Source organism: Homalodisca vitripennis, chromosome 6, assembly GCF_021130785.1.
Source record: "Homalodisca vitripennis isolate AUS2020 chromosome 6, UT_GWSS_2.1, whole genome shotgun sequence".
Taxonomy (NCBI): domain Eukaryota; kingdom Metazoa; phylum Arthropoda; class Insecta; order Hemiptera; family Cicadellidae; genus Homalodisca; species Homalodisca vitripennis.
In genome coordinates, this window is record NC_060212.1 from 159,793,444 (window position 1) to 159,818,981 (window position 25,538).

A 25,538-nucleotide genomic window follows, 5' to 3' on the forward strand; every position below is an offset into this window, starting at 1 on the left:
GTACTGAATTCAGAACAGTTGGCAGCAGTGTTGAGTAGCAGACACTACGCAAAACTAGGCTGGCCAACCGCCAAACGTTGAATATATTGTATCCTTGGTGTTTTCTTCGTTGTACAACGACCTTGAACAATGCTCATCTCTAGCGGGCTCACATAAACATGCTTGTGGTCCGTTTGGTCTATTCTTGTGTCATAGTCTAAATCTCGATGTACTTATAACAAATGTCAAATGCCACACTCTTGTATTAAATAGCATGCATTTCCGTCTGCCTTGCAAAAATGGTGTCTTTTTATTAATGACTCCAGGAAAATATGCAGAGGTCATTTCACTAAACTTAAGTATGATCAGGAATATAATAACCAATACGAAATACCTAGAAGTAATACTTTATTTCAGATTTAAAATGTCTGTATCAATAAAAATTACAAATGCTATTTATATTCCGTTATAAACAATATAGATAAAACAATATACAGTACAATGATACTTTAAGTGGCTTCCAAACTATCTTATAATGCTGTCCCTGGTTTCCCGGGTTCTAGTCCCAGTTTGGTTGTGGAATTTTTATACAGGCTAACAAATTAATAGTAATTATTATTAATTTAGCCTGAAGTCTCTGAATTCTGCAACCAAAACCTTAAAAAGATCCTTTCCTCCAATGTTAACAATAATCTGTAATTCTAATTTCCCCCAAATCGAATTATTCACTTTAACTTACAATGTCTTAAGTGTGACTAAAGTTTTATAGATGAAAAATTGGATATATTCCCCTAGGTCAGGGCTGTATTAATATTCAAACTGCCGACTCAGATGTCACACTGTAATATTGACATTGTGACGTCTCTGGCCGAGCTGAATCGGTATTGACAACTTTAAGCAGTACAGTATAGTCCCTTCCTTTGATTTTAGTTTTGAGATAGCCATATACGCTAGCCTAAGAGAAATTTTACCGTTTCATGTAGACATTGCACAATTTGAAGTGGTACCTAGCCTGATTAAAGTCTAATGGGCATGGTATATAATAATCAACTTATAAAAAATCGGAATACATAGCCTATTTATCTAATTTTAACACATGAATGTGAAATAATAAAAAGGACACCATTCCCATATTGACTAGCTGAATTTTAGAGAAGCCTCGTGAGGCTAGAAATGTTTTACTTCTCTTTTACCGTACGAAAAGGAACTGACCTGACGAAGGACTTTGAATTATGAATGAAACTTCATTTCTGTTGAGGTACATTGCGTTCGATTATGGTTCAAGCCACTTCATTGGATTTGGTCGAGCGTTAGTGAATATGTTTACGTTGGTAACCTTGATGGGAACGTGTACATAACAAAATAAATAAATTTGCATACATTCAAAAGAGATTTTAACATGTGACATATTAACACGTTGCCTTTCCAACACATATGTTTATGGTAACTTGGTGTGTAGACCAAGTTATTATTTAAGAACTGATATGAAATCCATTTAATGAAAAACCTAAATGTATCATGTTGCAAGGTGTGTTGAAACAAATTTCATATTTTGACTTTAGAGGTTTTGCATGAATTTTATTTTCTACAAGAATGTGACATATGGTGGGGGATTATTTGTCACCTTTTTTGTATGCCTGACTCCCTGTCTATCTATCAGCAGGTCATTGTAAGAATTGAAAAGAGCTTTAGATTTGAAACTTTGCATGAAATCTCAGCGAAGCCTGTAAAGACACGTGGTGTACTACGAAATAGTCTTGTTTGTCTGCAGTTATAAATCAGATTATTTTTTGAAGTCAATTGATTGTAAATTATATTCTTGCAATAGTCTCCATTTTTTTGACGATGGTAGGATTGTGAAGGAAACATTATTTTGCCGGATATTTGCCATAGTTCTGTGGTACAAAAAATAGTGACATCATTTTAATTTCACTTTGATCTGACTACATAAAACCCACGATTCTAAAGTACACGTGTTGTACGTTTCTTTGGTTGGTTGTACTTGTGTTGTAATTTATCCATTGGACATAAGGAAACTTGGTAAATACAGCACTGGACTTTAGTTTTATTATAGACATTATTAATAAGAAAATTTACGCGAATTTTAATATTTAATAAGCGTTATATCTTTGTCAGAAATAACACTAACATGCAAGTAAATTTATTAAGTAGTAAATTGAGATTGAATAGGAATATTGTAGTCATCATGATTTCGTCTAATGGTCGTTAATTTTTGGTTAAGACCACAAATATTTTAACGAAGTCAGCACAAAATCAGTATGCTGAGTGTTATACACAGTTTAGTGCAGGAGCCCGGTGCAGTTTACTGACACTAACAAAGCTGTAAGATGGCGCTGTGTCTCATTATCTCTCCTGTTATACGGGTCACGTTTCCAATTAAATATTCACCTTATTAACCGTAAATTCGTTAACATTAAACTAAATCATATGAGTAATGTACCCCTATAATCTTAAAATCAGAGTACCTATTTAAATATTTTAATCAAGTGGAAAAATTCGTAGTATACTTGAAACAACCTACTTATCATCCCACTACTTAGAAATATTCCATAATTCGCACTTATATCCCAATATTCACACGAACATTTCGAAAGATGTATGCAAGGACTCGTAAAGATTCTATTTACATGGATGACGAATTCTTCAACAACCCCGAAATGTATTTAGACCCCAAAATCAAATTAATGACATAGCAATCTCCATTATGATAGAAAATGTAAAAAAAATATTTTAATTAAGTTTACAGAAATATGTTTGAAAATATTGCAGCTTAAAGATTCAAGATTCTTTATTTGTCTTTAAACATATATAAATGCAATTGACATCGTCAGAATATTCATATAACTAGCCAATACCAAATTCCTTAATTTATTGTTTACAAAATTGTTCAATAAGCCTAAAATAAAATAAATAAATAATTAAAAACTAAAGTACAACTACAAAATCAAATCACTTTTATTTCCACACACAAAGAAATGAAATACAAAATTAATGAATCTTTACATTGAAATGATAACAAATGTAGCATTTGTATATTGTCTAATTCATATGAACATACAAATAGTATTCTGGTAATACAATTCAAAATCTAAAATTAAATAATTAACATTAAATAATATAAAAAAAAGACTTATGTTACATAAATAAATCAATATAATGAATAAATAGATGAAATATACATATATATACATATACATGTATATACATATACATACATATCCACATCCATAGACGCATACCTAGTAAAAACAGCATTAAATTTGCTACAATAATTTCTAGATAAATTCAAATAATGGGAAAAGAGCCTACACGGGCCTTAATGGCCTGTGCGTAGACTCGAGTTGAAATTGTTAAGATTCGAATTTTATCTCGAGCAGAGTGTAGATTAATTTTATAAAATTTGATAATTGAAAGAAGACATCCTAAAGCAGAATAAACGACGGACCTCGAATTCCGATAATCAGCAATATAGAGGAGAAAGTAGACAAAAACAAATGAAAATATTGAGTGAACAAAAGTTACAAAAATATAGGCTAATTACTTAAGTGAGTGGATTTTATTATCTATAGTTTGAAGAGGAGAGGAGGGGACAATGCCGTCAGTCAGTTGTCAGAACAGTCTAGGTCCGTCTGTAGTCAACAGAGATAAGTAACTGGGCCCTCTCACTGCTTATGAGAATCAAAAAACTCCTTGACATGTTTCTTAAAAACTTCAAGAGAGGGAGAGTCCACGAACAGCTTGAAATTTCTAAAACTATTATAATAATTTTCGATATAAAATGTGTGCTAGATAAAAACTGTTTGTTGTCGCAAATGATTTGTGTTGGTGAATAGTGTTAATTCCGAACTATATTTGCATATCTTGTGTTATAAAAATGTGGGATAGTAGAAAAAATTGAGCCGAAATGTTTGTAAATATGAATAAATAAGACTTTAATAAACATTTTTTTAATTGGCAGAATTCCTGTTTCTCGAAACAATAAATCAGAGGGATATCGTCTACACTTCCCAAAACCGGCTTTCAGAATAGATTTCTGAACTATATCTAAACTTTCAATATGTGAAGGAAAAGCACCCACCCAAGCTAGAATGCCATAAGAAAAAAGGGATTGCACATAAGCAAAATAAACGAATTTAGTTTCATCAAAACTCAAAATGCTATTTAAACTGCCTAAAAAGCAAATATATACTTTCTTGCTTTATTTTTTAAGAAATTAATATGATCTATCCATTTCATTCGAGAATCAAACAACACACCCAAATATTTGTACGACGACACTTTCTCGATTTTATTACATCCACAGGCATTGTTATAGTGATTGTTACAATTATGAATAATTAAATCGTTGTGTAAGTTGTAATCTGAATTTGATGTAAGAGAAAGGGGCATAAAATTTAGTTTTTGAGACGTTTAAGTGATAAAACATTTTGGTCCATCCATTTTTTAATTGTCATGAGGTCATTTAAAGATTTATTTTGAACATCCTGCCAAGATTTACCTTTGATAATAATTAGCGTGTCGTTAGCAAAAAGAAATAGTTTACCATGGAAGCTGCAGTTTTGAAATGTTGTTAATGTATATATCAAAAAATAATACAGGGCCCAGAGTGCTTCCTTGAACTACACCATAATCCACAGGAAGCTCATCGCCATTCACCACCGCAGACAGACACAAACTGCCGTCTGTCCGCAAGGTAGCTCCTGAAACCATGCGAGAGCAATTACCCGTTACACCTATAGCTGATAATTTGTAAATTAATTTGTTTCTATCTACACTATCAAATGCTTTCTTTAGGTCAAGGAAAATTAAAAAGCTCCTCATACCATCCGACAAAGTATGATAGATTTCTTTGTTTACATCAAAGAGAACGTCTGAAATGTTTTTATCAGCCCTAAACCCGTATTGACACTCCGCTAAAAATATGGTTGTGTTGAAGGTAATTTACAAACTGCTCTTTGACGATTCTCTCCAGCACCTTAGAGAACACACTTAAGAAAGAAATGGGACGATAGTTATTTTTTTCTCCGTAAATGTGCTGCCTTGTGAAGTGGGATTACTTTAGCTAACTTAAAACTATCAGGAAATATACCGTACGCCAAGCTAAGATTTAAAATATGTAGAAAAGGTTTAGAGAAAATATGAATATTATATCTTTGAGTGCAGAAGCTGTGACGACGCCGTCATAACCAGGAGCGGACCCGCCACGTAAGTGCAGTAATGTGTCTGAATAGGTCCAGTTCAGTGACAGTCCGAAGCGTGAACAGTGAGTCTCGCCCGTAATCTGCATCATCGATAATTAATGCACCCCCGGTGTTAATTGAACTTGCCAAGTTATGTCCAACGCTAGCAAAAAACATGTTGAAATCGTTAGCGACTTCTTTACATACACCGTGAGTAACACTTTGGTACATTAGGCAGACACCTTTCAACCGGAAATAACCCCTTATTATTTTTTTTACCTGCCAATTCGTTAATTAGAGTCCAAAACAATTTAGGATTATTTTGATATTCGTTTAATTTAGCCCTGTAGTAAATACGCTTAGACGTTTTGATAGAATTGGCAATAAATTGCCTTAACGTTCGATAATTATTTTTAAGAATTATATTAAAAGGCTGCTTTTTTTTAATTTTTTTGCTCAATTTATCTCTATCGCGAATTAATTTAATTAGATCATTTGTAATCCAAGGCTTTAGCCTCTTGAATCTAGATGACTTTTTAATTGGTTTCCTAGAATTATCGATCGCTTGGCCTACCATTTTACAAAATTCGTATGCAACACCGTTTACATTTTCGTTCACAATAAATAAGTTCATAACATAACAACAATAAATAGAATATGATTTTATGATTTATGATTTTATTATATTATCGATAAGGATTAAAACACGTTATTAACAAGTATTCAATTATAAAAAACTGTATACACTAATTTAAAATATATTTAATGTTTATTCCCCACATACAGGGTGGCGCAAAAGTCACTGGACATTTGGTTAAAACAAGACTAGATTTATTTGAAATAATCTTTTATTACAAACAATACTTACAATTATTTTTTATATTCAAATTGTTTTCCGTCTTCATTAATACATCTTTGAAGTCTTTCTGGAATACTGTTACATACTCTACGGCATAGTGTGGGATCATTGTCCAAATCATAAAATGCGTCATGTATTTAGTCTTTCAGTTCGTCAATAGTATGAGGCTTTCGAGAATAAAAAGAGTCCTTGAGTACTCCCCATAGCAAAAAATCCATTGGTGTGATATCTGGTGAACGTGGGGGCATGTCAATATCTGCCCTTCGACCAATAACTTTTCTTTGGAAACGTTCGTTTAAATAATCGCGAACGGCAGTGGCGTAATGTGGTGGAGCACCATCGTGTTGAAAGTAAAGTTCTTGAAAGTTTTCTGCAAACGCCATGAGTCCTGTTACCGCGTAATTCTGAAGCATATCCAAATATTTATCACTAAAAAGGCATAATTACCAACATTTAGTAATACCAACATCACGGACGAAAAGTATTGTACTACGTCTTGCTGTTATTTTTTTCTTATTTTAACCAACTGTCCAGTGACTTTTGCGCCACCCTGTATTGTGCTATGTATTTAACCTACAACTTTAAGAATCATTATGGCTTTAAATAATATTACTAATGTTTATATTTAAACTGTAATCTCTAGTTGACTATTTGTACTTTCATCAAATTACGTACTTTATTCTCAATTGATTTATGATTTATTTACTTTTTCCACGTGAGTTGCTTTGAATTGAAAAATATTATAAATACATAATTTTTCTGCTTAACCCAATAAACAATACACTAAAAGATGCAACACATTTGTATGAACACATATTGTAAAAAGGAGATAAATAAAATAAAATTGTTCCTTATAGCAAGAACTGAACGTAATAAACAAATAGTAGGTTAATAAAATTTTGAATTTATTTGTAAAAGGCATAGTTTTGTATTGAATTGCTTTGAAACCAAAATAAAAATGTAACATTTATTCGAAAATCATGTGATAAATCAGTTGTAAAACATAGCAATCGGTAAGATGTGTAAGAATTATAGCGGAGTAGAGGAAATTAACGTCCTAAATAATATAACAAAGTACGGAACATTCCAAATCGATTACAGATCAATACCAGCACTTACACACTGGAACTTCAATTACATGCTCACATAAAATTTAATTATTTAATAAGATTATGTCTAGTTTATCAATGAAAGTCGATAGCAAATTTTAAATAAAGAATTTCCAGTTTGTTATATTAAGGATTTTATTACTAATTTACAAGGAAATTCAGACGATCACACCCTTAGTGTGATTTGTGCACCGGTTTTAAATCGACAAGTAAGCCATTAATTCATTAGTTCTGAGAGACATACAAGTATTTAAATTTTCCATTCGATAATAATTAATTGGCCTATGTTCCAGTTGGTAAAAGGACAAAACTTTTTAATTTGAAAAGTTTCACAGATATTTTGTTTAACCATCGAGAAACTTGAGTACCCCTCTTTCCGATATTAGATGGAAAACAGTTTCTTTGCAGTTATATTACAGAATAAAAATAAAAATTATGAAAACTTTTACGAAAAAATATTAAAAGCAACACTGTGTAATAAAATAAATGCACGACATCTGTGTTATGTCGTGATTTTTATTTTGTGTTTACTCTGCTAGACAGCAAGATATCAGGTATATATTTGCGTGTTCAAGGTTTTAAGCAGATCCCCCCAATATTGAATTATTTGTTTATGTATTTAAATTGTGTGCTGTATTGTTTACTTATCTTTGTGGTTTATAATTTGAATCCTGTCACAGAAATTTTGAGTTTTTTTCGCTGTAAAGAAAGCCAACGAACTCATAATGGCTCTTAATCCTAAAAGGACTTTTGCACTTGCTACGGGGTAATACGATTTTAAGGATCGGTAAGGTTGTTGGTAGGGATCCCTCTTTTGATCTCTCATGTTTAGGCTATGAACGGGCTCTTAAACACGGGAGCTTCACATACTCCAGCAGTCATCATCCGCAGTAGACTAGACCTATAGATCCACCCTTTTGCTAAAATTTAATTAAAAAGTTATTTATATTCTCTGAAAATTTGATTTTACATAAAATTTATGTTTTTAAAGACATTTAAGTAAAATGATTAATTTACGCAAAGAACGTAAACAATGCAACATTGAGCTCTATAATTAAAATAGTACGGTTGCCTATAGTTTGCAGCCAATGAAGTCTGTGTGGGGAAGATATCATTGTAAATAGGCAGTAACGTGACTCCGCGTTCCATCACAGTTGTATATAAATTGTATAAATATATAAATTGTATAGTCTAATTAATTTACTAATTTATTACACTGTGTGTTACACAGAACTAATACTTGTATTTGACAAACTAAAACATATAAATTAAAATTACAGGAATCATGATTGATTAAGTTTTAATTAAATTTATAACCTTCATGTAAAACTAAAATTTTCGGCTCTATGCGCTTTGAGAGGAATTTAAGGTATGATGTGATTAAAATAACACTGCTATATTTGTAGCTCAAAATAATGAGATTTTTATTTTTAATTTGTCTTCAAAGATTTTAAAATCATCGAACATTTCACGTTTTCTATCATTCAACGATTTTTCAAAAAACCATGGGTAGATTTTTATTTTTAATTTGTTTTCAAACACTTTAACATCATTCAAGATTTCACGTTTTCTAACATTCAGTTATTTTTAAAAACACCATGAATAGATGTAAACTATAATTTTCGCCTCTATGCGTTTTGAGTGGAATTAAGGTATGGAGTGATTAGGATAACACTAATGTATTTTTAGCTAATAAAATTTACAAGTTTTTTTTGAAATGATGACTAAGAAAAAAATAAGATTTTTATTTTTAATTTGTATTTAAAGATTTTTAAACTATTGAAAATTTCAAGTTTTCTAACATTTAATGATTTTTTTAATTTAAGAAACTTTCTTTACTATTTATGTGGTCATAGCTAAATATGTTATGATAGTCAAGAGTTAAGTAAAAATTCACAAAAATGAATTAATCGAAAACTAAAAAAGTCGGAGAACATGTTTTAGGTTGTTTGAGTAACTTTAGAGGAGCTCTATCTCTGTGATTTTGCTTGACACTAATTTTTGGAACACCTTTAAGCGTATTCGAATTATTGATACAACAAGAATATAATAGAATTGAACTACATTCAATAGTTTATTGTACAGTCAGATAATTATTAAGGATAAGGTTTTACCACACTTTACACACTGTGACGCCTGCCTGCTACACTTGCAGTATAATGTGGAAGTGCTCGCCAGTAGTTAACCAGTTAATCGGTAGTAGCGCTAGTGGTGTGAGTTTTGTGCTGCTTTGGTGCAACACCACCAGGTAGCAGCACAAGTATAATAAAACATTCATTTTTCAAAGAATTATCTATCTTTTTATATATTTGCTAAAACATATTAAAACTGTTTTCTACTTGACTTGTAAACAAGTTTGCAACAGTAAACCTTCTATTAATATTTTAAGTTTTAAGTGATTATAAATAGTCAATTCAATCTGTAGAAAGTTTTCCCTCTTAATTGTCTAACAACTTATTTCTATATACAACACCCTTAGGTTCTATTAGACTTGGACTTGGATGAGCTTTGTGCTGAGGCAATACCGAAGCCAATTGCTTATTGAATACTTTTACCAATACCCCGCCGTGTGAGCGTGATATATCGTTCGCACTGGCAATTTTTGAAAGTTCCTTCGGGGGCTTGTTAAATGCGTCAGTTAATGTTTTATATGAATATTTACTAGCAGTTCCTTAATAATATATCATTCATTAAGCCTTTCAATTTTAAAAAGGAGGGACTTAAGCACATCCGTTTTAAATGACAATCCTGAGGTAATTGATAGTTACTGAATTATATTCTCATATCTTAATCCATTTGAGACTTACGTTTGAGGGTGGGGCTCTGAGACTGAAGACTTAAACTGGCTTTGAAGTACCTCTGAAATTCCTGTCTAATATTTCATGAAGAATTGAGACTTGGCGGTTCTCGATTACCAACCAATCAGTAAAAGGTTAAACCACGTGTAATAAAAGAGTTGGCTTGCTCACAATTCTCAATTCTGAGGATCACTCTTAGAAAATCCCTCCTATGGTGTGGGGGGGGGGGAGACTAGGATTAATTTGACCTAGAGCCGCAAGTACCCTGAATTAGTGTATTGACGAGACTAGACAAATCAGTCGTAAAGGCGTTAGAATATTGGCGATCCATTCCTTGTAAATTACAGCTACGTTAGGTTTGCTCTAAATGCTCCTTTTTAATTTACAATTTTATTATTGTGTAATTTAAATTAACAAAGGACCTTTTGTTACTATATTGCCTAATGTGTCATGGACGAGGAGTTTGTTACAAGCGCTGTTATAGATGGCAGAAAACTTAATCTCAAGTCAAGAACTCAGGTGTCCTATCTCCTTTAGCTGTACTAATTTAAAATAATAAATAAACAATATACAGAGATAAACACGGCGAAAGGAAGTGTCTCAGCAGAAAACTCTTGTTAAACTAAACTTTTTGGAAAGCTATGAGAAAAGAACACAAAGACACCTTTAACTCGGCACTAGGTGATGATGTGCACAATTGCAGTAAGCCGGTCTACGCATGTATTGTTTTGACAACGATTATACAGGCTTTACTTAATTTCAAGGAAAAATGAATTGAAGAACAACTTTAAAAGTTGAATATTTAATTATAATAAGGCCATTGCCACCATTAACAATTTAACGGGGATTTTGGAAACTAAATTGTGTTGTTTTGCTGACATTTGTGCTGTTTCTTTACATATACAGGTTTATACAGGGTGTCCCACGAGTAACACGACAATTTTACCCAGGTGGAAAGCTTCCTATCATCAAAATAATGGAAAAGGTTCATACAAACATATGTCCCGAAACGCTTGTTAGAAATTAACTACAAAATTGAATCAAATACGTTTCAGACCTGTACGCCACCCATATCTGAGATATCAGATAAAATATGCAAAATCGAGTCTCAAAATGTGTTTAGTTTAGACTTGAAGTACATTAACATCATTAAATGGGTAATAACACGCAAACCTTTAAACCAAAACTTGTAGAGTATTTAATGCTAAAGATAAAATAGGACAATAATAAACAAACACAAAGTTGAAAAATATGAATGTGAAATTAAATTAACACATACGAAAAAAGACAGAAAATGCATTATTCGTTTATTAAATGAACGTTCTTCATAAAAACAAAACATTTTAAGATGGTTTTTTTCAGTCAAGTAAATAAATAATTACAAAAACTTGCAGTATAAAACATTGTAGGTTGAGAAACAAAGTTTTAAAAATATAGGGTCAATTGAAATGGGTCAATTTTGATATAGAATAATTTATAAATAAAATTACTGACGAAACACATTTGTATTAAAAGAAAAATTCGAATTCTCTGATTAGTTAGAAGATCCTCCGGCGTTATACCCCACTGGTCTCTAAAGCAGCAAAATATCAAAAAGCAGCAAAATCTTGATCTCTAAAGTTGTGTTATATGAATTTAAAGATCTTGTCTAATGTAATCAACTGTTCTGTGTAAACATTGTACTATGACAAAACGGAAATACGCTTATTTACTTTAACCACTATTTTAATTATAATAATTGTTTCATAATTATACGTTTATTGAAACTATACTTCTGTTCTCAATCCTAAGATTTATGTATATTTTCTCCATCGTGACAACAAGGTAAACTCAACTATGGCACTGGAAATATCTTAGAATAAAAGAAGATTGCAAGAGATGTAAGTAGACGCTTCTTGGCAGAAGTAGTTTTCTGAGATCTACTACATATGCATATATTTTTCTTGGTCGAGACAATAAAGTAAACTCAAATTTGACATCTTAAACACATTGTTAATTCACATGGCCTGAAGAAAAGGCAATTTGGTTTTGGCCGAAGTAGGCTTTTCAGTCCTACGTGTTTACATGTACGAGTATATCAGGATAACGCGGGAAATTCTAATATATGACTGGAGATATCATGGACCGGAAGTCAACGCTTTCTGACTCGAATACGTTTCGTACATCTACACGCACGCACAGTCCTATATAAACAAGCATTTTGTTGATTAAGTACATAAGGCAAACTCGACACCTTTTTACCGAAGTAGGCGTCTTAGTCCTAAAAGTATGTAAATTTATTCCCTTCGTCGGGACAACGAGGCAAACGCAACTGTGGCGTTGAAAATATATTAGACTGAAAGAAGCCAGAAATAAGCGGTTTTTGTAACCAAAGTAGTTTTTTTGTGACCTATTCATCTATTTTCTTAATCAGGGCAACAAGCCAAACTCAGTTATGGCTTCGGAAATATAAACTAATTAACCAGAAACACTCTTATACACGCCAAATTAGATATAAGAGTTAGTTCTCCAATCTCTGATCGTCTAACCATGAACACTGAAATAATATGAATATAATAGTATACCCTACTCATGTTTAAAAAAATGTTATAGAGAACCATCATATTACATGACAAGTGATTTGACAAAGTAAGTTACGGAATCTGAATTAACAAAACCACTTTCAAAGCCGCGGGTACCAGCTAGTAGTATATATTAAGTGCATCTGTTCTTTTTTTGTGTAAGATTCCACAGTAATAGCTACCATAAAGTCTGGTTCACTAAAGAAAGACCTATTGATGAAGATGTTTACAGTGCCAGAAAAGCGTGCGTTTATGTTGCTTAATGTGTCATTATCAAAGCCAATGTTTCGGATGACTTTGTTGCGGCATCATTAGTCAAAGGAAATAAGGGATTATTTATGTATGGAAATTAATGGTATGACACAACTTTTTAAATTTTATTTTAGTGTTGAACGATACAATTTTTACAATGCTTAAGAACTAATTATGTACTCTAAAACTTAAACTAAAATTGTCTCAGGTATCAATGGTCAAGTTGGTTGTATAGTTAAATGAACTCGATTCCCTCAAATTTGAGGTCGGAGATCCTGAGTTCGTCCTGGATGACAGTGCCGTCTATGAGGAAGACCATGATGTGAGTAGAGTACTGGGGCTTCCCGTCCACCACCTGATCCTCCGACTTGAGGGCGACCACCACATTATCATCGGTGCCGGGGATGAACTTGAAGCTGCAGAACCCGTGGTCTCCGTGCACATCCCCCACAGTTAAGTTCTGCCACAATAAACACGGAAAATAATATTGTTGCCCACCTTCTGTATGGCAAATTAAACTGCATCCACAAAAATAATGGTTTTGAATAGTGTTAAACTTTGATGTGAACTTTATTATTTACGCATTACTTGAGTTATTTCTTAATATTTTTAGTTATAGGTAAACTATTTCAAAATTGTAGTGTTCCAATAATGTTATTGACAGGAGTATCTAGTTGGATGATCTTTAGCGTAGTCATTTGAAGGGTTTAATAAATTTCTCTCTGCTGTATTTCCGGACAATATCTCGAAAACAAACTGACTAATAGGCATTAAATATTACACAAAGCTTAATTTATATTTTATCAAAACTGAGTCGATGATGTTGCATGTCACTCCATAGGATTTTGCTGAGCGTTAGCTAATACTTCTACATTGGTCTTATACCCCATACGTTATGGGTAACCATAATAGCAACGAGAAAAACAGAGTAAATAAAATTGTATAGAACTAAGCCCAGTCATTTGAGATTTCACTATCAATTTTATTTGTAGAGTAAAAAATGTTGAAAATCAATGTTGAATCTCGAGGACAAGATTTGATGTCACAGCACTATTACGTTGTAGCGCCCTTCTAACTCACCGGAACTTTTTAAACACACTGCTATATAACATAGTTTAAAGAAAAAAAATGGGAATGCATTTAGTAGCAAGATATTTCGATAAAGATATCATGTGTTGATTTTATATTTTGCGTGAAACTTCATTTCTACATACACAAGAATGTTTTCGATGATAGTGTATGACCAATCATGAAATTTGTCTGATTATCGCTGAAGACTAAAACTCAGTAGGCTGAGTAACACGGTTTCTCTTTTCCACGCCGAAGTGGATGTACAACACTTTTTGTGTTGCAGGAAACCTCGAGAACGCAATGAGGTATAGGTTTGCATGCAACCTCAGCTACGCCTGTTAAATAAATGGTCAAATAAATAGTACTAATTCTGGAAGCTTAAACTTTACTATGACTTTTGTTTGAACACTTATTAGGGTAATAACGCACTGGAGCGACCGCGACCACGACCACGACCGCGACCGGTCGCTAGCGACCAAATTAACATAGACAGGCATGTACCAACGTGCATTGAACGACCGCGACCGCGACCAGAGCTGTTGGCCGCGGCGACCAGAATATTTGGTCGTGGTCGCTGCGGCCAGACGATGTGACGCGACCACAGCCAACATGAGATGGCATGGGAGAACACGCACTAGTCCGCGACCAGTCGCTGTTGTGATAGCTTCTCTCTTTTTGAGTAGTGTCTTTAATTTTGAGGTTAGGTAGGCAATAATGAGTGAAGTCGATTTCGATACAGAAAAGTTTATTCTGTGTGTTAAGGAAAGGCAATGTTTGTGGGACATGACAAAAGAAGAACACAGCAACAAAAATGAGAGGAAGAAAGCATGGCAAGAGATTACACTGTTGCTTAGCAGTGCAGAAGCAACCATTAAAGAAAAAAATACACTATGTAAGTAACTGTTAATTACATTATTTATTTTACTTAGCAAATAAGTTACCTAATTTAATAAAGTACCAGTGTGTCATGTAATGAGAAAAACAACATCAACAAGTTCTTGTTAATTATATTTCATTCTTGCTATTATTAAAGGTAGTGGTTTTGCCATGAAACTGCTCCTTCGTTTGCGAAATATTCTGCTAGAATGTTTCTTGCGTTTGAATTGTATTGACGTCTGTGTGTGCCTCCTCTTATGTTGTCATCACTTGGAAACCTATATAATGTGTCTGCAAACTGGAAACCATCTCTACTTCGTACGTAATTGTGCAAAACACAACACGCCTTAATAATGTCTATAGCTAACTCAATATTAAAATTCAAAGCCCGATGGAAAATACGCCATTTATTGGCTAAGATTCCGAAGGTACATTCAACGTATCTTCTACCTCTGCAATGTCTGTAGTTAAACAATCTTTTCTTCATATTAAGCTGCTTTCCAATGAAAGGACACATAATTCTTTGAGACTGTGAGAAAGCATCATCAGCAAGAAACACAAATGGAATTGGTGTAGTACGTGTTTGTGATATTGGTCTGTCCTCGGGAATATCCATAGTACCAGTATTTATTCTTTGGTACAAAGTTGATTGTTGGAATATAGTAGAGTCTCCACATTTTCCGTATGATCCAATATCAACATATACAAATTGATAGTTTGCATCGGTCACTGCCATAAGGATGATGGAGAAGTAGTTTTTGTAGTTATAGTACAGTGATGCACTGTTTGGGGGTTTTACAATTCTAATATGCTTTCCGTCAACAGCGCCTAGACAATTAGGAAAGTTTGCCCTCTTTTCAAATTCAGCTGCAGTTCTTAACCAGTCTTCTTTTGTTGGTTCAGGTAGACATTCCTTCTGTAGAATATTCCATAGTGCAGAACATACTCTTGAAACAATTTCTTTTATTGTAGTTACTCCCAGACGATAAGAGTGGTGTAAGTCCACAAATGAATTTCCAGTCGCCAGATACCTGAAAATAAGAATCTGAGCTGTACTATTTATAGTATAATTAAACTGCAAATATTTTGGAAGTAACATTATGTAGTACAGCTTGTTACTTTCCTACTAAAATATACTACAAATTGAAGAAAAACAAAACCTCTAATTTAATAAGCGCTGTATTTGCAGAGATACGACTTCACTGGTTTTTTTTTCAGGTACGCACCTACAGAAAAAATGGAAGAGTGTGAAGGATTGTTACAACAGGGAGAGAAGGAGGTTGAGTGGTGGAAAGAGTGGTTCAGCTGCTAACAGAAAAACACCATACATATACTACCACATGTTGTCATTCTTGAATTCCAACAACCCACCAACCAATACCCATTCCAATGTGTCACATCCTCCAGATGAAGATGACATCGAGCTTGAAAATACCCAATTGGACCAGGGACCAGAATCTGAAACACCTACTGCAACTACAGCGACGGCAGAGCCGTATGCAACACGGGTAACAGCCAAAAAAAGAAAACCAGAGGATAATGTTGGTCAACAATTAGTAAAAATATTGAAAGAATCAGCTGATGAAAGGCGCAGACATGATACAGAAGTTGGATGTGATGAGGATAGGTTATTCCTCTTGTCTTTAGTGTCGAATATAAAAAAAGTTCCAGACCATTTAAAATTATCAGTCCGACGCCAAATTATAAATATCATTGAGCAGAATACAGTTCCTACCCAGCACTACCCAACACCTAATACTAATTACTCTCAAGGATACAGCACTAATTACAGTATTGATAATAACTTTCATTTCAGCCAACAAACTTCACCTCCACAATCAACAGGAAGAAATGAATACAACAGCAGTAATAGCTCTCCAGTTTTTCAATGTTTTGAACAAAGTGAATAACGTCTTATAATAAGAGTATTTTGTTTGAAGTTCGTTTTGTTCATATCCAAACTTATTTTTACAATCTTGCACATTGCAATATTACTTTTCTGTAATAAACACAAATAAACTTACCTTAATGTAACAAGTAGCTTTTCTTAATTTCCAATACATGACCGCATTGCTGTGTCTATTCCTCTAATACTATCTGCAATTTTACTTAGTAAATAATCAAAACTAGAAACAGACATTCTTGTATAGTTAAAAAACTTTTCATCATATTGCCGTAACTCACAAAAAAATGTTGCGAATTGTCCTTTTGTAGACCTATATTGCAAAAGGGGATGTACCCAAAACCTCCGTTTTTTACGTTTAATGTAACGAGTATACACATGCGCTACAATAGCTATTTCCTCCAGGTCCATATTGCAACTGAGTAGCGACCAGACTAAATTGTTCAAATTGCTGGTCGCGCGACCAGTCGACGTATTGGTCGCACATTATGCGACCGGTCGCGGTCGTGGTCGTGGTCGCGGTCGCTCCAGTGCGTTATTACCCAAGTTATTTTTCCTCTGGGAATTTATTCACAAGACCTAGTCATTAAAACAGTACAAATGTACACACCAGCTGTGTTGATACAGCCTTGCAGCTCTATGTATAAAATATAAGGAACTCATTTACGCACACGCTTATCACTGATTCTACAATTTCTCAATATCTAAGAAAGTAGAAGAGAGCAACAATGATTTAGCCGGAGACACACACACACACACACACACACACACACACACACACACACACACACACACACACACACACACACACACACACACACACACAACACACATACACGTTTCAATAAAACAGAAAAATGGAACATAACAATTCTCTATATTTCGTCTAAACAAGACATTTTAAAGATATACAGGTAAATAGGTTAAACATATTAACAAAAAGTGACCTATTGTAAAGGTTAATAAAACTTTTCCCTAAAGACACTTTGTTATTGATGGTCACATAAAATGCCATCACGGGTCACTGCTTCTTGTTAATTCCTCTGATCTCGTTTCATGGATCAAGTCGCGTACCTCCCTGCTTAGTATGCAAATAGCCAGTCAACTTCGGAAGAAACGGAGTTTGATTGTTCAGTTAATGATGGTTATAAGCGGTTCAATGTTAAATTGTCAGCTGAAATCAGTAGCATTTAATTTACTTAATAAGTAAATTATATTTTCATCTGAAACTGTAATAGACACCTAGTTTTTGTTACAATTATTTACTTTATTACAATCTAAGGCTTAATGCAGTGTTATATCGAGTTTGGAAAACTTATGTGATTAAATACGTATAAATCTAATAAGTTGAACAAACTAAATATAGGGAATGCGCAAATTAGAGACTAAATAAAATAATTGCATCGTATTAAGAAGTACAATTGATGAATCACAACACTTAGATGATTAGAAACCGGACATTGCATTCACTGACAAGCTGTTTATTTCCCTTCAGAGATTTATAGTTATTTAAATAGTTAATCATATCTTTGCAGTTTTGAATTACTTGTAATTATTCAGAGTCTGTTCAATTTTAAATAGGGTGAATTCCCCCTCGAATCGTGATTGATAGATTCTCAACGACTGACTTCCAAAATGCTAAGGAGACAACTTAGAAGCAATATCCTGTTTAAACCTTTAAGGGGTGCTATGAAGAATCAAATCTTGATTGAAGGACAGCCAAGTCAAACAGACAGAAGTCTGTCGCGACGATATGTATAGCTGACTAAAAACAACGTTCAAGAAACAGACTAGTTTAACACTGTTTTATATACAGATGGGGACAAAATGGTTAGATACTGTATTTATAGTCAAATGGTAAACCCAAATACCGGAACCACAATTATTCTAATTGATTCCAAATGCTCTGGCAGTTTCCAAAAATCGAGAGTTCCAGAGATTATTCAAGGTAGAAAGAGTTAGAGACAAAGAACTTTTGGTGAATGAGACAACCTAAAGTGAAACCGAAGAAATTTGTATGTCCTCGTGGAGTCCAGTAGCTCCATGATTCCGGAAACCTTCAAGCGTAAGTCTCAGAGGTTTATCAATTTTAGAAAAAGGACTTCCAAAATTGCTAGTAAGTCTTGCTGAAGACGATTAGATGCGCAACTGTGTGAAAAGGCTAAGAGCTTTCTGATTTTAAAAAGGATAGTAAATTTAATAGCTATAGTTCCTATTTTAAATGTAGAGAGTTCAGAGGATTCAAGAGACGGTGACGCATGGTACGAGATTTTCTATAGACCGGAAGTCAAAACATTCTGAGACAATTTTTATTCGAAATCTTATATAAGCCGGAAGCTTGCATAAACCAGGGACTTGCATAGGATGGAACATTCTATATCCTAGAAACCTGAAGGTACAAGAATAATTTAGTGGCTATACATTTACAGCGGATTGGGACTTTCAAAACGAAAATTCTGAGGTCAAAAGCTTTTGCATGTTGGAGGTCCGAAGGTGCTATATATCTAACAGTAATGGAAATTGGGAGATTTTGGAAGCCAGGACGCTCGAAAGGTGTGAGCTCCCAGGACGCTAAGCCAGAAACTCTTAACCCTTTCCGGGCCAGGCGGCAATATATTGCCGCCACAGATCGTGTCTGAAAAGTGCCAGGCGGCAATATATTGCCGTCGGTGACATACGCGAAAAGCGCCAGGCGGCAATATATTGCCGCTTTGATATTCGTCGTTTTCTTAAATAAATACGACGTCAAATGATTAATGTTTTATGTTTGTTTTATTCCCTGGTATATTTGTAGATAATTAATATGAATATCATTTTTATTTTGGACGTCTATGCATTTTTATTTCGTAATTGTCACGTGACATTATCAGCTGACTCGATCTATTGTTGTTAATTCTTTATGCTTTAGTGTAATCGTACTATTGTATGCTGGATTCTCCTTTATTATTTTATTTTGTGGTTGTAAATATTAGTAGTGTTAGTAGTTACATGCTTAGCTATTGTGTGTAGTAGTTACAATGACTGACAATTTGCGATCTCACAGGAGTAAAATTGTAGGCTAAGTAGCATATTTGTAAATAGAAAAAGTGTAAATAAATTTTAAATAAAATTGTGTAAATATTTCTTGGTAAATAGTGTTTTTAACTGTATTGAAACTGTTTATGGATCCTACAATCATCTGTTTACCGGTACATCCATAATGTGAATATTTATTTTAAGTTTCTTGCAGTGTACGAGTCAGTTGCTTTATCACTTGTTGCGAAGTACAATTGTGCGTATTTATACAAAATGTGTCATAAAAAATTTATTTATGAGAGAAATAACACAAAATTTTGTATGGTTGTTCCTTTCTAAATGTACAATATAATAAAATAGCTTCCCACGGTAAAATTATTTTTCCTTTTTTAGTTATTTACAAAAAAAAATAAAAAAATAAAAAAAATTTTATGTAATCTATTAAAACACTATTTTTTTAAAATTTTAAATGACTTAAAACTACATCTATATATTTTTTGTTGATAGTATATATCTATACGAGTAATTTGGTGCAACTTTTAGGTCATTCTCTAATTGTTATGAAAAGTTATAAATTTTAATCTTAGAGACTGCAAAATCGCCAATTTTAGCCTGGCACTTTTGACTAGTCACAGGGGATATGATATGTGAAAAAATTTTGCAACATCTCATATTTGGTCCTGGCCCTGAAAGGGTTAAAGAACAGCGGCATCACAGCTTCAGGTTACTAGAAAAGTACCATTAACTGTCAAAAGAACTATAGTTTTTCCCACACAGTCAATTATATTTACGTTCTTTATAACTGTAATATCTCCCAAAAACCATTTACTTACACCTTTACGTAAACTGAAAGTAATGTATGTAGTTAATATATTATTAATATATTTTTTAAATGATCGTTTCCATAGCAATAATTGTTTTTAATTATTACAAAAAATGTAGGAATTTAATATATAATTCAATTTAAACATTTTGGTTCAGTTTCAGGTGTATGCCAGAGTAGCTTATACAAAACTGGCCTTGGTAGCTTTAGTCATTATTATCAAAGTTCTTAAGGACAATTTCTACATAACTTCACTGAACGTTACCTCCAGACCCTAGACCACCACTCGTCTAAAAATCCCAAACAACAGGAAATTTAGTCCGAGCTTATTGATACTTCATTGTAAGCTCATTGGCTAAGCTTGGTATTCCATTTCGTTCCAACATAGCGGGACTATTTTAGGGAACGATGTCATTAGAAATAGAATGATGTTCTAATGAGATGAGACGTTTAAGTGATGATGAAATTAGATAGGTAAATGGTGAAAATATAAGTTTCACATACAGTTGTTGTGTATGTGAAACAAATTTCCTTTTTAAAACTTTTTTTATCCAACTGAATTAACGTTGCCATTAGAACAACTCAAACAATCTAACTACAACAAATCAATCTTGCATTACAACCAATATTGATTTGAAAAATGTTGCTGACATTAAGAAAGATATCCAAACTGCTGTTTATACATTCCTCGTGAAATAGTCCTCACGACTCAGTCAAAAGAAGAAATAGGTAGCTTTTTAGGTAGGTGAAGGATCTGGGTGTAATGACTGATGAAGTTATGGAAACATAAATTGCAATGGGCTAGTTTTGTGTACAATGTCTACCTAAAAATAACTACACTATACATGAGTAAATTTGGCGATCTTTTAATTAAACCTTAAGCAATAAATACATTGCATTTATTGATCTTCATATTTTTAATATAATGTTCGTGAAAAATATTTATAATGTCCCTTATATAAACTGCAGGACAAATCAATCCTTTTTTTGTATATTATTAATTATTGAATTTTTGTTATGGATTGGGTTTTTGGACTTTTGTTTAAAGTACATGTCAAAAGTTATAAAAATATATTTTTAATTTTAAAAGGTTTAATGTATGTTTCTTTTTACAGGCTATAAATACAAAAAATAGAATTTATGAGTAACGTTTAGTTTAAAAATATAGCCCTTTAAATGAAATGATACCGTGTTTATGAAACCTCGGTTTTTCTTGGTTTATAATAATATGTATTCTTGTCTTTGTGAACAAAATTCACCAAGCGTTTTTGTAAGGTACCTTTAAATTTAGTAGAATCTTCTTCATTGTGATATATTATATAGTAATATAGAGATGTTGCAACAAGTCTCCGCGACTTTTAAAGATTAGTAACGTTAAAAGCTCTTGGTGTGACTCGGAAACCACTCACTGTAATGTGCCCTAACCTACATTACTTGGTTCCAAAGTGTTTTAACATTTTAATTGCAACACCACCAGGAAGTTACTTTTAAGTATTTAGCCAATGCATTTTTCTACCTTTTAAAAATAGCATTTGAAACAAATTATATAAGTTATTATTAATTTATGTTAGAAGCGTTTGAATAAGTATACGTTTATTTCTTAAAAAATAAAACTATCCTTTTTATTTCCTATGCTATTTTACGCTTTCGTGAAAGTGAATTTTTGTTTTATGAATTTTTTGAGGCATGTGGCTTTGAATAAAAGGTCAGTGATATAAAAAGTTAAATTAGTTTATCAAACGGTTATGTGAGTTACTGAACTGGATATGAACCTACAGTTTGTTATTTTCTTTATTGAGACGTCATATAAATTAAACGTTTAAAACCATATGCTAAATAATTTTATCTGGTTAAAATAATTGAGGAATTCAGTTTTTAGAATAACATGAACCAGAAATTGAACAGTTTAATTAGAGTAACGTAGAGTAAGTTAAATACCGCGTGTAATAGTGTTGCAGTGGTGTTGGGACGTAAGCCTCCATAATCTCTCCCCTTCCTCCCCCAGCTCTCTTAATCATCCTAAATTGAATATGGTAAATTTTATAGATTAAATTCTACTAATAGCCTATCTGAAGGTTAGGTTAGTTACGGTTAAGAGTCTTTTAAAATACATAATTTGTGGACAAACTAACAGTATATGCTCCACAGTTAAATAATAAAAAATTATAAAAGTTTATAAAAAATCGTATCCTTTATATGTTGGGTAACCTTATTCTTCCTCGTAGTACATCCCATTCATGATTTTTATGCCATGACTATATTTTTTTACAAAAAAAAAAATTTTGACACTAACAAGATAAGAAAAACACCGAGCTGAATAAGAAAAATATAACAGCTTCATGTTTCTCACCGTCAAAAACGTGCTTCAATCAGTTTTTAAATTTAAACAATGTGGTGTACATTATAATTTAGTTAAATACTGTAAATATGAATGTTAATTGACTTTTAATAGAATTTTTAAGCTTTGTTTAGAAACAACTGAGCATTAAACATTGTAACAAATAATAATAATAATCTCTTTATTGCAGTCTTTTAACAATTTTTACATCGTATCGCAATCGTCAACAGTTTAAGTCTATTTACACGAGTTCACCCACACATTCACACAACCTCATACTCACAATCCTTACAATCATTCAGGTTACAATCGCATTGACCTCAGATCCAGCAATCTCAAATATCCCAGCGGCTTGACATGAATTCATCAACAGAGTAGAAAGCCTTGGACTCCAAAAGGAGTTTGAGACGCGTTTTAAATTTATTTTGATTATTGGAAATTTTGGTTTCTTCAGGGAGCCTGTTGATTAACCTGACACCAACTTCTTGCGGTAGACTTTGCGCTAATGTCAATCTGCGTTGATGCGTGCGAAAGTTGTCCCTGCCTCTAGATTCATATTAATGAAAGTTCCTGCCACGAATAAAGGTGCACGACTCTCTATAATTCAAATTTGTAATGATTCTGACAGCTTTTTTCTGGAGTCTAAAGACGCGCTCCATTTTGTTTTTTGCACAACTTCCCCAAAGTCTTATCCCATACGCAAAGTGAGCATAGATTAGGCCATAGTAGGCCATTTTTAAAAAGTCTGGGGAACAAAATTTTGCTAGATTGCGCAAAGCATATTACCTGAGGTATCTCTAGCACAGACCCTGTCAACATGATCGCTCCAGGTCAGTCCTTTGTCTAGAATCATTCCCAAAAACTTTGTGGAGTTATTTTCTCCGAGAAGGTCTTCATCAAACATAAACGCAACAAGAAAAGCACGTAAATTCCAGGTTGATAAGTATAAACGTTATCTGTATGTAAACGGTACCTACTACTAAGAATATTTAATTGTTTACCTGTTCGTGAGCTGGTGCTGGTATCAGCAAAGCCAATTATCAGAACAAAGTGTTCAAAGAGTTCTAGACCTATTATTGTATGACTGGAGGTGAAGCGGATGGCAAATTTGACATACAACTGTCTATTCAGACTACGGATTCATACTTCACATAGTGATACAATCAATGTTATTATAGTGTTTAGGAAATATTTAAAAATACGAACCTATAACGCAATATTAGTCATAAACCCCAAATTGCATTGGAAAATGATTCCTGACTGAAGGCTTCGTAGGACATATATACTCTAATACCACTATCTTAACAACTAACCTTATTAGTTAAGTCGATTAAGCATTTATTGTTGGAAAAAGCCACAACACTGTAACAACTGTATAGATTATTCATCCGCACGGTCGTAACTCTTATTATTTTTATTCAAAATTAGTCTAAAACGCGAGTATTGGTACTTTGACATTAGTTTCTTGTTTGTTTTATTCGTCGTAAACAATGGATTTAACAAAAGGAAAGGAGAAGCAACGTTGAAGCTAATAACTGAAGAACGTTTCAATAATTGTCATGGAAATGACATTTTGTTAATATAGGTCTTTGGATATAAAACACCTTTTCAGTATCATATATCTATTTAATGTTTCCTTTACATAGCATGTATCCATTTAGAATATTTCAATACAGCATACTAACTATGTCTTCTCTCATTAGTGTAATTGACCCACAGTATATTACCAAGTAAATAAGCAACGATACCTGTATTTATACAAGGTCTGGAGCTCGTGAACTGCATTGAATGTAATGTTAACCTTATGCTAAAAAGTTATCGAAGATTCTTCAGACACTTAATAAGCCATAAATAAATGTTCAAATGTTAAAATTTATTACTTAACAAACAAACTCCCTTCTACAGTACTTTCCACTAATAATAATCGTACCAAATACATATTGCTTTGGATGTTGCTAAAAATATGCCACTCTTATTAACTATATTAAAATATTTAATATAATTCGCTAATGTTAAACTATAATAACGCGATTATCTATATTAAATGGAAACGATCTTCTATAATCCGTAGACTATTGTACGAAATGTAAATGATCTAAAATAACGTTTATGTCACGCCTAACTACAAGGAACTATAACCATACACTTGATAATAGCTGTTTGACGTAATATAAATATTACATAGGGCTTAAACAGAAATTGTGTGTGTTTTTTATATTGTTACACTAACTAATCTAACTTATTCATCTTAGTATTTTTCAGAAAGATGCAATCGAACTTTTTATTATTATCCACAAAGAATTATATTTACAAATCTATACAGTAGAGTCAATAAACATTGTATTACTACAATTTGAATACTAATAAAAAACTACATACTAAAACAATACTGTGCAGACGAAACGCACTATTCAACTAAACATGTTACACCACATACTAATGTTTACACAATGAAGACAATTCTGAGGTCAATTCACAAGACAATGAAAACAATTTACATTTTCCTGGTCTGTGTGTTAAATGTTCCCGAATAACCCAATGGGTTGATTGATGAAGGGCTTTGTTTGTGAGCTACACAAGAGCTAGTCCAAAATTAAATCTCTGGAGCAGAAACAACAGTCGGGGCAAATCAGCTCGGAATGACGCCATTACACCGACAACAATGAGCCATTTGTTCCCATTGCGCTACAATGCGGAATTTGCAATGACAATCACCGCTTATATCCTGCATGTAGTTTAAGTTCAATAATTTC

At 33.0% G+C, this 25,538-nt stretch overlaps 1 pseudogene; it reads left to right on the forward strand.

Annotated features, from left to right (window-relative positions):
- Positions 1 to 9,652: 9,652 nt before the first annotated feature.
- On the forward strand, positions 9,653 to 9,769 carry LOC124365646 (annotated as a pseudogene).
- Positions 9,770 to 25,538: the final 15,769 nt, after the last annotated feature.